Consider the following 10913-nt stretch of genomic DNA (forward strand, 5'->3'; position numbering starts at 1 on the left):
TAGCTTTAAGACATAGTTACTACATACTAATGATCATGAAGTAGAGACACAAAACATAGATAAAAACAAAAAACAGAAAAAAATAAGAACAAGGAATGAATCCACCTTAGTGGCGTCTTCTTCTTGAAGGACCAATGATGTCCTTAAGCTCTTCTATGTCCCTTCCTTGCCTTTGTTGCTCCTCCTTCATTGCTCTTTGATCTTCTCTAATTTCATAGAGAATGATGGAGTGCTCTTGATGTTCCACCCTTAATTGATCCACATTGTAACTCAAATCTTCTAAGAAAGTGTTGAGTTGTTTCCAATAGTTGTTGGGAGGAAAGTGCATCCCTTGAGGCATCTCCAGGATTTCTTGGTGATGAGCTTCCTCATGCGTCTCTTGGGTTCCATGAGTGAGCTCTCTTGTTTGCTCCATCCTTTTCTTAGTGATGGGCTTGTCCTCCTCAATGAGGATGTCTCCTTCTATGATAACTCCAGCTGAGTAACATAGATGGCAAATAAGATGAGGAAAAGCTAGCCTTGCCAAAGTAGAGGGCTTATTGGCTATTTTGTAGAATTCATGGGAGATGACTTTATGAACTTCTACTTCCTCTCCATTCATGATGCTATGAATCATGATGGCCCGATCCACAGTAACTTCAGATCGGTTGCTAGTAGGGATGATGGAGCGTTGGATGAACTCCAACCATCCTCTAGCCACAGGCTTGAGGTCCAGTCTTCTTAATTGAACCGGCTTGCCTTTAGAGTCTCTTTTCCATTGAGCTCCTTCCACACATATGTCCATAAGGACTTGGTCCAACCTTTGATTAAAGTTGACCCTTCTAGTGTAGGGGCGTGCATCTCCTTGCATCATGGGCAAGTTGAACGCCAACCTCACATTTTCCGGGCTAAAATCTAAGTATTTCCCCCGAACCATTGTAAGATAATTCTTTGGGTTCGGGTTCTTACTTTGATCATGATTCCTAGTGATCCATGCATTGGCATAGAACTCTTGAAGCATTAAGATTCCGACTTGTTGGATGGGATTGGTTAGAACTTCCCAACCTCATTTTTCTTGAGCTTGAAAGGGACCTCGGGGATCACCTTCTTATTGGCCACAACATCATAGAAGTGGTCTTGATGGGCTTTGGAGATGAATCTTTCCATCTCCCATGACTCGGAGGTGGAAGCTTTTGTCTTCCCTTTCCTTTTTCTAGAGGATTCTCCGGCCTTAGGTGCCATCAATGGTTATGGAAAAACAAAAAAAAACTATGCTTTTACCACACCAAACTTAGAATATTGCTCGCCCTCGAGCAAGAGATGAAAGAAGAGAAGAAGAAGAAGAAGAAAATATGGAGGAGAGGGGGAGAGGTGTACTCGGCCAAGGTGTAGAAGAGGGGTTGTGTTGTGTGAAAATTAAGGAGAATGGAGGGGTTTATATAGGGATAGGAGATGGATGTGAGTGGTGAAGGGGGTAATTGGGAAGAGAGATTGAGGTGATTGGTGAAGGGTTTTGGGGAAGAGTGTTTATTGGAAAGAGAGAATGAATGTTGAGAAGAGGGGAGAATATGGTAGGTGGGGATCCTGTGGGGTCCATAGATCCTGAGGTGTCAAGGATTTCATGCAATTCTGGTGTTTAAACGCCGAAGTGATGCATGTTTTGGGTGTTCAACGCCCATGTGTAGCATGTTTCTGGCGTTCAGCGCCAACTCTCCTCAGGGTGCATTCCTGGCTTTTGAACGCCGGGGTGTTGCTTGTTTCTGGCGTTCAGCACCAGATCCATGCTCTGTTCTGGCATTTGAACGCCAGCCAGATGCTCCTTACTGGCGTTTAAACGCCAGTAAGTCCTTCCTCCAGGGTGTATTTTTCTTCTGCTATTTTTTATTCTGTTTGTAATTTTAATATTTTTTTGTGACTCCACATGATCATGAACCTAATAAAACACAAAAGAACAATAAAATAAAAAATAAAATTAGATAAATAAAAATTGGGTTGCCTCCCAATAAACGCTTCTTTAATGTCAATAGCTTGACAGTGGGCTCTCATGGAGCCGCACAGGTGATCAGGTCAATGTTGTATAGTCCCAACACCAAACTTTGAGTTTGGTTGTGGCCTCCCAACACCAAACTTAGAGTTTAATTGTGGGGGCTCTCTTTGACTTTGTACTGAGAGAAGCTCTGCATGCTTACTCTCCCTTGTTACAGAAGGATAGCCGTGTGCCTTAAACACAAGGTAGTCCCCATTCAATTGAAGGACTAATTCTCCTCTGTTAAAATCTATCACAGCTTCTGCTGTGGCTAGGAAAGGTCTTCCAAGGATGATGCATTCATCCTCCTCCTTCCTAGTGTCTAAGATTATGAAATCAGCAGGAATGTAAAGGCCTTTAACCTTTACCAACACGTCCTCTACTAATCCATAAGCTTGTCTTACTGACTTGTCTGCCAATTGTAATGAGAATAAGGTAGGCTGTACCACAATGATCCCCAGCTTCTCCATTATAGAGAGTGGTATAAGATTTATGCCTGACCCTAGGTCACACAGAGCTTTTTCAAAGGTCATGGTGCCTATGGTACAGGGCATTAAGAATTTCCCAGGATCTTGTTTCTTTTGAGGTAAAGTTTGCTGAACCCATGTATCAAGTTCACTAATGAGCAAGGGAGGTTCACCTTCCCAAGTCTCATTACCAAATAACTTAGCATTCAGCTTCATGACGGCTCCTAAATATTAAGCAACTTGCTCTCCAGTTACATCTTCATCCTCTTCAGAGGAAGAATAATCTTCAGAGCTCATGAATGGCAGAAGGAGATTTAATGGAATCTCTATGGTCTCTATATGAGTTTCAGATTCCTTTGGATCCTCAATAGGGAACTCCTTCCTGCTTGAGAGACGTCCCATGAGATCTTCCTCATTGGGATTCGCGTCCTCTCCCTCCTCCTTGCATTCGGCCATATTGATTATATCAATGGCCTTGCACTCTCTTTTTGAATTTTCTTCAGTATTGCTTGGGAGAGTACTAGGAGGGGTTTCAGTGATTTTCTTACTCAGCTGGCCCACCTGTGCCTTCAGATTTCTGATGGAGGACCTTGTTTCATTCATGAAACTTAAAGTGGCCTTAGACAGATCAGAGACTAAGTTTGCTAAGTTAGAGGTATTCTGTTTATAATTATCTGTCTGTTGCTGAGAAGATGATGGATAAGGCTTGATATTGCTGAGCCTATTTCTTCCACCATTATTAAAGCCTTGTTGAGGCTTTTGTTGATCCTTCCATGAGAAATTTGGATGATTTCTCCATGATGAATTATAGGTGTTTCCATAAGGTTCACCCATGTAATTTACCTCTGCCATTGCAGGGTTTTTAGGATCATAAGTTTCTTCTTCAGAAGATGCCTCTTTAGTACTGTTGGATGCATTTTGCCATCCATTCAGACTTTGAGAAATCATGTTGACTTGCTGAGTCAACACTTTGTTCTGAGCCAATATGGCATTCAGAGCATCAATTTCAAGAACTCTCTTCCTCTGAGGCGTCCCATTATTCACGGAATTCCTCTCAGAAGTATACATGAATTGGTTATTTGCAACCATGGCAATAAGTTCCTGAGCTTCTGCAGGCGTTTTCTTTAGGTGAATGGATCCACCTGCAGAGTGGTCCAATGACATCTTGGAAAATTCAGATAGACCATAATAGAATATATCTAATATGGTCCACTCTGAAAACATGTCAGAAGGACACTTTTTGGTCATCTGCTTGTATCTTTCCCAAGCTTCATAGAGGGATTCACCATCTTTTTGCTTGAAGGTCTGAACATCCACTCTAAGCTTGCTCAGCTTTTGAGGAGGAAAGAATTTATCCAAGAAGGCCGTGACCAGCTTATCCCAGGAGTCCAGGCTATCTTTAGGTTGTGAGTCCAACCATGTTCTAGCTCTGTCTCTTACAGCAAAAGGGAAAAACATGAGCCTATAGACTTCAGGATCTACTTCATTCGCCTTAACAGTCTCACAAATCTGCAAGAACTCAGTTAAAAACTGGTAAGGATCTTTAGATGGAAGTCCATGAAACTTGCAGTTCTGTTGCATTAGAGCAACTACTTGAGGTTTCAGCTCAAAATTGTTTGCTCCAATGGTAGGAATTGAGATGCTTCTTCCATCAAACTTGGACATGGATTTAGTAAAATCACCAAGCATTCTCCTTGCATTATTGTTGTTGGGTTCGGCTGCCATCTCCTTCTCTTGTTTGAAAATTTCAGAAAGGTTGCCTCTGGATTGTTGTAATTTAGCTTCTCTTAGTTTCCTCTTCAGAGTCCTTTCAGGTTCGGGATCAACTTCAATAAGAGTACTTTTTTCCTTGTTCCTGATCATATGAAAGAGAAGAGAACAAGAAAAGAAGAGAAATCCTCTATGTCACAGTAAAGAGGATCCTTATTATTAGTAGAAGAAGAAAAGAATAAAGAAAGGAGAATCCAAACACAAGGGTAATGATAGAGGCAGTGATTGGAGATGAAGAGAGGTGAAGAGAAGTGTTAGTAAATGACTAAATAAATAGAAGAAGATGAGAGAGAGAATTCGAAAATTAATTTTGAAAAGGAGTTAATGATTTTTGAAAATTAAAGATGAGATAGAATTAAAATTTAAAACAATTAGTTAATTAAGAAGAATTTTTTTGAAAAAGAGGGAGGTATTTTCGAAAATTAGAGAGGGAAAAGTTGTTAGGTGGTTTTGAAAAAGATAAGAAACAAACAAAAAGTCAAATAGTTAGTTGAAAAAGATTTGAAAATCAAATTTGAAAAGATAAGAAGATAAGAAGTTAGAAAAGATATTTTAAAATCAAATTTTTGAAAAAGATAAAATTTTGAAAAAGATATGATATAAAAGATAGGATAAGATAGATTTAATTTTTAAAGTTAAAATTAATTACTTAAGTAACAATAAACTAAAAGATAAGATTCTAGAATTTAAAGATTGAACCTTTCTTAACAAGAAATTAACAACTTCAAATTTTTGAACCAATCACATTAATTGTTAGCATAATTTTCGAAAATAAAGATAAAATTAAGAAAAGGATTTTTGAAAAATATTTTTAAAAAGAAAATTTCGAAAAATTAATAAGAGAAATGAAAAAGATTTGATTTTTGAAAAAGTTTTGAGAAGATAAGATTTTTAAAATTGAAAATTTGACTTGACTTGTAAGAAACAACTAATTTTAAAAATTTTTGACTAAGTCAACTGAAATTTTCGAAAATTAAGAGAAAAATAAGGAAAAGTTAATTTTTTTATTTTTGAATTTTTAATGATGAGAGAGAAAAACACAAAAATGACCCAAAACATGAAAATTTTGGATCAAAACACATGATGCATGCAAGAACACTATGAATGTCAAGATGAACACCAAGAACACTTTGAAGATCATGATGAACATCAAGAACATATTTTTGAAAAATTTTTGATGCAAAGAAAACATGCAAGACACTAAACTTAGAATTCTTTAATGCTTGGACTCTAACAAACAAAAAATGCGTATGAAAAACAACAAAAGATACAAAACAAGAAAACATCAAGATCAAACAAGAAGACTTACCAAGAACAACTTGAAGATCATGAAGAACACTATGAATGCATGAATTTTCGAAAAATGCAAGAGATTTTTAAAGCATGCAATTGACACCAAACTTAAAAATTGACTCAAAACTCAAAACAAGAAACACAAATTATTTTTGATTTTTATGATTTTGTGATTTTTTTGTGTATTTTATTTTATTATTTTTTTTTTGAAAATAATTTTTGGGAAAAACGAAAACAGAAAAATTTTGAAAAATTTTTGAAAACCTTTTTTTTGAAAAGAAAATTACCTAATCTGAGCAACAAGATGAACCGTTAGTTGTCCAAACTCGAACAATCCCCGGCAACGACGCCAAAAACTTGGTAGACGAAATTGTGATCATCATCAATGGATCCAAAGACTTGGTGCTCTCAAACATGAATCACACTTTGTCACAACTCCGCATAACTAACCAGCAAGTGTACTGGGTCGTCCAAGTAATACCTTACGTGAGTAAGGGTCGATCCTACAGAGATTGTTGGTATGAAGCAAGCTATGGTCATCTTGTAAATCCCAGTCAGGCGGATTCAACTATATTAAGAGATTATTGGATTTTTGAATAATAATAATAAATTAAACATAAAATAAAGATAGAGTTACTCATGTAATTCAATGGTGGGAATTTCAGAGAAGTGTCTGGAGATGCTTGTCCCTGTTGGATCTCTGCTTTCCTACTGCTTTTATCTAATCTTTGTCACTCCTTTCCATGGCAAGTTGTATGTAGGGCATCACCGTTGTCAATGGCTACATCCCATCCTCTCAGTGAAAATGGTCCAAATGCTCTGTCACAGCACGGCTAATCATTTGTCGATTCTCGATTATGTTGGAATAGAATCCCTTAATTCTTTTGCGTTTGTCATCACGCCCAGCAATCGCGAGTTTGAAGCTCGTCACAGTCATTCAATCCCGGAATCCTACTCGGAATACCACAGACAAGGTTAGACTTTCCGGATTCCCATGAATGCCGCCATCAATTCTAGCTTATACCACGAAGATTCTGATTAAGGAATCCAAGAGATATGCGCTCGGCCTAAAGTAGAATGGAAGTGGTTGTCAGTCACGCGTTCATAGGTGAGAATGATGATGAGTGTTACGGATCATCACATTCGTCATGTTGAAGTGCAACGAATATCTTAGAATAAGAATAAGTCGAATTGAATAGAAAATAGTAGTAATTGCATTAAAACTTGAGGTACAGCAGAGCTCCACACCCTTAATCTATGGTGTGTAAAAACTCTACCGTTGAAAATACATAAGTGATGAAGGTCCAGGCATGGCTGAATTGCCAGCCCCCAATGTCTAAGATCACATAAACTGATCAAAGATCCCTAATAAACTAGTAAAAAGTTCTATTTATACTAAACTAGCTACTAGGGTTTATAGAAGTAAGTAATTGATGCATAAATTCACTTTCGGGGCCCATTTGGTGTGTTCTTGGGCTGAGCTTGATCTATCCACGAGTTGAGGCTTCTCTTGGAGTTGAACGCCAAGTTGTAACGTGTTTTGGGCGTGCAATTCTGGTTCGTGACGTGTTTCTGGCGTTTGACTTCAGAATGCAGCATAGAACTGGCGTTGAGCGCCAGTTTACGTTGTCTAATTACGAATAAAGTATAAACTATTATATATTGTTGGAAAGCTCTGGATGTCTACTTTTCAACGCCGTTGAGAGCGCGTCATTTGGAGTTCTGCAGCTCTAGAAAATCTTTTTCGAGTGCAGGGAGGTCAGATTCCAACAGCATCAGCAGTCCTTTGTCAGCCTTCTATCAGAGTTTTGTCAGGTCCCTCAATTTCAGCCAGAAAATATCTGAAATCATAGAAAAATACACAAACTCATAGTAAAGTCTAGAAGTGTGAATTTAGCATAAAAACTAATGAAAACATCCCTAAAAGTAACTAGATCATACTAAAAACTACCTAAAAACAATGCCAAAAAGCGTATAAATTATCCGCTCATCGTGTGTGCTTGGGCTGAACATTGAAGCTTTCATGTGTAGAGACTTTTCCTGGAGTTAAACGCCAGTTTTTATGCCAGGTTTGGCATTTAACTGCAGCTTCTATCCTGTTTCTGGCGTTTAACGCTAGAATAGGGTAGGAAGTTGGCGTTTGAACGCCAGTTTGCGTCATCAAAACTCGAGCAAAGTATGGACTATTATATATTGCTAGAAAGCCCAGGATGTCCACTTTCCAATGCTATTTCAGAATCCTACAACATCAGCAGTCCTGTTTCAGCCTCTGAATCAAATTTTTGCTCAGGTCCCTCAATTTCATCCTGAAAATACCTGAAATCACAGAAAAACACATAAACTCATAGTAAAGTCCAGAAATGTGAATTTTGCTTAAAAACTAATAAAAATATACTAAAAAGTAGCTAGATCCTACTAAAATCTACCTAAAAACAATGCCAAAAAGTGTATAAATTATTTGTTCATCAGGAATTCAGAATCCCTGCCCTCTTCATGGGCATTGAACGCCCAGCATTATGCTCTTGGCTGGCGTTCAATGCCAGCTTTGCTACCATTTGGGGCATTGAACGCCCAGGCTATGCCCCTGGCTGGCGTTCAACGCCAGCAAGTCTGCCAATTTGGGTGTTGAACTCCCAGCCAGGGTGCATTGGCTGGCGTTTAACGCCAATAAGGCACTCCATCCAGAGTGTTCTGTTTTCATTGCTGAATTTTTCTGTCTTTGTTTTGACTGCTTCACATGATCATGAACCTAAAGAAATAACTTTAAAGAAAATAAACTTAAGGAATTGAAAGAAATAGAAATTACTAAATAGGATTGGGTTTCCTGATGAGGGAAAATCGATTCCACACAAACTAACCGGCAAGTGTACCGGATAGCATCAAGTAGTAATCACTCACCAGAGTGAGGTCGATCCCACAGGGATTGATGGATCAAGCAACTTTAGTGGGGTGGTTAATCTAGTCAAGCTAATGGTGAAAAGAGTTTAGTGAAATAAGCAAAATGAAAAGAAAACAGTAAATCAAAGGCAAGTAAAGAAGGTCAAAGAGAAATAACTAAGAACAAATATTCATCAGGGATTAGAGATATCATAATTCATCATGAATCAAATGGGTCTTAACTCCTTTCTCAATCATATGAGTAGATCTATGGCGGATTGTAATTGATTGAATCCCATTTCCTTGGCAACCCAATCTCTCTAATCACAATCAATCTTGCCAATTCCTTGATCCAATTGTCATGAGAAGAGCTTAAGTGAAAGTCTCTCATCTATAAGCCACACAAATTCTCAAGACCTCAATTCCCCCCGAATAGTGTTGGTCAAGAGAATTGTGAAGGATAGAGCCCCAATTCTAATGCCCATGATTCCCCTTCCAAGGCTCACACAAGCATTCAACATAGTCAAACCCCCTTCCGGAGTGAATGAATCTCAACCAAAATAGAGGATATCTTATAGCTACACAAATGATTTGAGAAGAAGAAGAAGTTCACTCAATCATGTGAATTATAATAGAGCTCCTCCCCCTAATGAATTGAGTTTTAGTGGATCATAGCTCTAGGAACACTTGCAGGAAATTTAAATTGCAAGAAAGTAAATCAAGCTCAATATGAACAGAAATGTAAACTTGCATAAAGGTAAATTGCAGAAGGGAAGTGTAGGAAAGTGAAATTGCATAAACTAAAATAAATTCAATTCAATACAAGTGAAATTTAAAAGTGCAGAAAATAAATTTTAAGCTAAGCTCTCTGGAGTCTCTAATCCTCCAAGAGAGCTCTGGAGTCTCTAATCCTCCAGCCTCTTTCTACTCCTACTCCTACTGCAGCCTGTATTTTTCATCTTCAAATATTCTTCTATTTATAGTCTTCTTCTTTTCCAAAAATGGGTTTGCAATACTTGGATGTAGGCCTTGGCCTTGATTGAAGCAAACTTGAACTGGCTCTTTAGTAACATTGACAAACTAACGTTTATGGCTTGCATGGTGCCATTTTGTATTGAAGTTGGCCGTAACGTTGGTGGCAATGTTTGTGTATAAACGTTGGGTCAAACGTTACATAAAAAAATGCATTCTAGGTGTTACCAGCAACGTTTGACTCAACATTGATGCACCAACGATCGCTTAGTCACGCGTGCGCGTGTCGCCCACGCGTACGCGTCCGTTGCCATTTTTCAATTTCCACGTGTACTCGTCTTCCACGCGTATGCATCATAACAATTTTTTCCAAGGATGGCATCGTGTACGTTGGACTCAACGTTGGAACACCAACGTTTTCCTATCCACGGGTACGCGTGACCTACGCATGCGCGCCAATTGGCTAAAACGCACATCCACGCGTACACGTGACCCACACGTACGCGTCGATGCAAATTTTCCAACTTCAGATTTTGAGATTTTGTCGCGCACGTTGGAGGTAACGTTGGACCACCAACGTTGGCACACTTTCAGCCTCAACGTTGGACCTACAGTTGGAGTCCAACTTTGGCTCCAACTATGCACCTCTTTCTCTTCATCAACGTTTGAGGTAACGTTGGACCACCAACTTTGGCTCCAACATTACCTTCTTTACTTCTTCCTTGCCATTCCTCTGCTCCTTTTCACCTATCATCAACCAAACAAATGCATCAAAGCCTTGGCATAATCACCAGATTTTGCAACATTCATAACATCAACTAAATCTTGCAAAATCTCGTGAAAATGCATAAAATTAACAATGTTTGATTGAATCTAGACAAGCATCAATTTCTCATCCAAACACTTACTTATTGCCTAAAAATGCATGAAAACCAAGTAAAATATATGAAAAAGGCTTGTGAAACTAGCCTAAGATGACTTGTCATCACAACACCAAGCTTAAATCTTGCTTGTCCCCAAGCAAGCAGTGAAACATAAAGAGGTATAAGCCTTTATTGGAAGACATTCAATTCTGATAATGGGGTTTTCATGCATGGTATCTTAGTGATTTTTATTTGTAGCTGAAGTATGGACACTCCTTTGGATCCTTACTTGAGAGGTGGAATAACAACAACAACTTCAGGCAGCAGAATCAGAATCAGTCCTACAGAGAACCTCATTTAAGACAGCCTCAAGCATCTCAGCAGACCTCTCAGATCACTTACCCCTCTTCATCTCCTAATGATGAGTTACTACAATCTATTGATCGGAGATAGCAGGCCATGGAAAACAACCTTACTTCTACTCTGAATGGTTTGAATTCTACTTTGCAAGCCCTTGTCTCACAGATTGGATCAATGAACAACTCCAACAACCAGTCCTCAAGCTCTAGTGGACTCCCCTCTCAACCATTACCCAACCCAAAGGGTGGTATTAATGTCATCACCCTAAGGTCTGGAACCACACTGCAAGAGAGGAATCAGGAAGAG

At 38.7% G+C, this 10913-nt stretch overlaps 1 non-coding gene across 1 annotated transcript; it reads left to right on the forward strand.

The window, feature by feature from the left end:
- Positions 1-3694: 3694 nt before the first annotated feature.
- On the forward strand, positions 3695-3798 carry LOC112713966 (small nucleolar RNA R71). Its single transcript, XR_003158930.1, has one exon. It is a non-coding gene; the product is annotated as a small nucleolar RNA R71 (small nucleolar RNA).
- The last annotated feature ends 7115 nt before the right edge of the window (positions 3799-10913 follow it).

The sequence above is a fragment of the Arachis hypogaea genome, chromosome 1, assembly GCF_003086295.3.
Source record: "Arachis hypogaea cultivar Tifrunner chromosome 1, arahy.Tifrunner.gnm2.J5K5, whole genome shotgun sequence".
NCBI classification, from domain to species: Eukaryota; Viridiplantae; Streptophyta; class Magnoliopsida; order Fabales; family Fabaceae; genus Arachis; species Arachis hypogaea.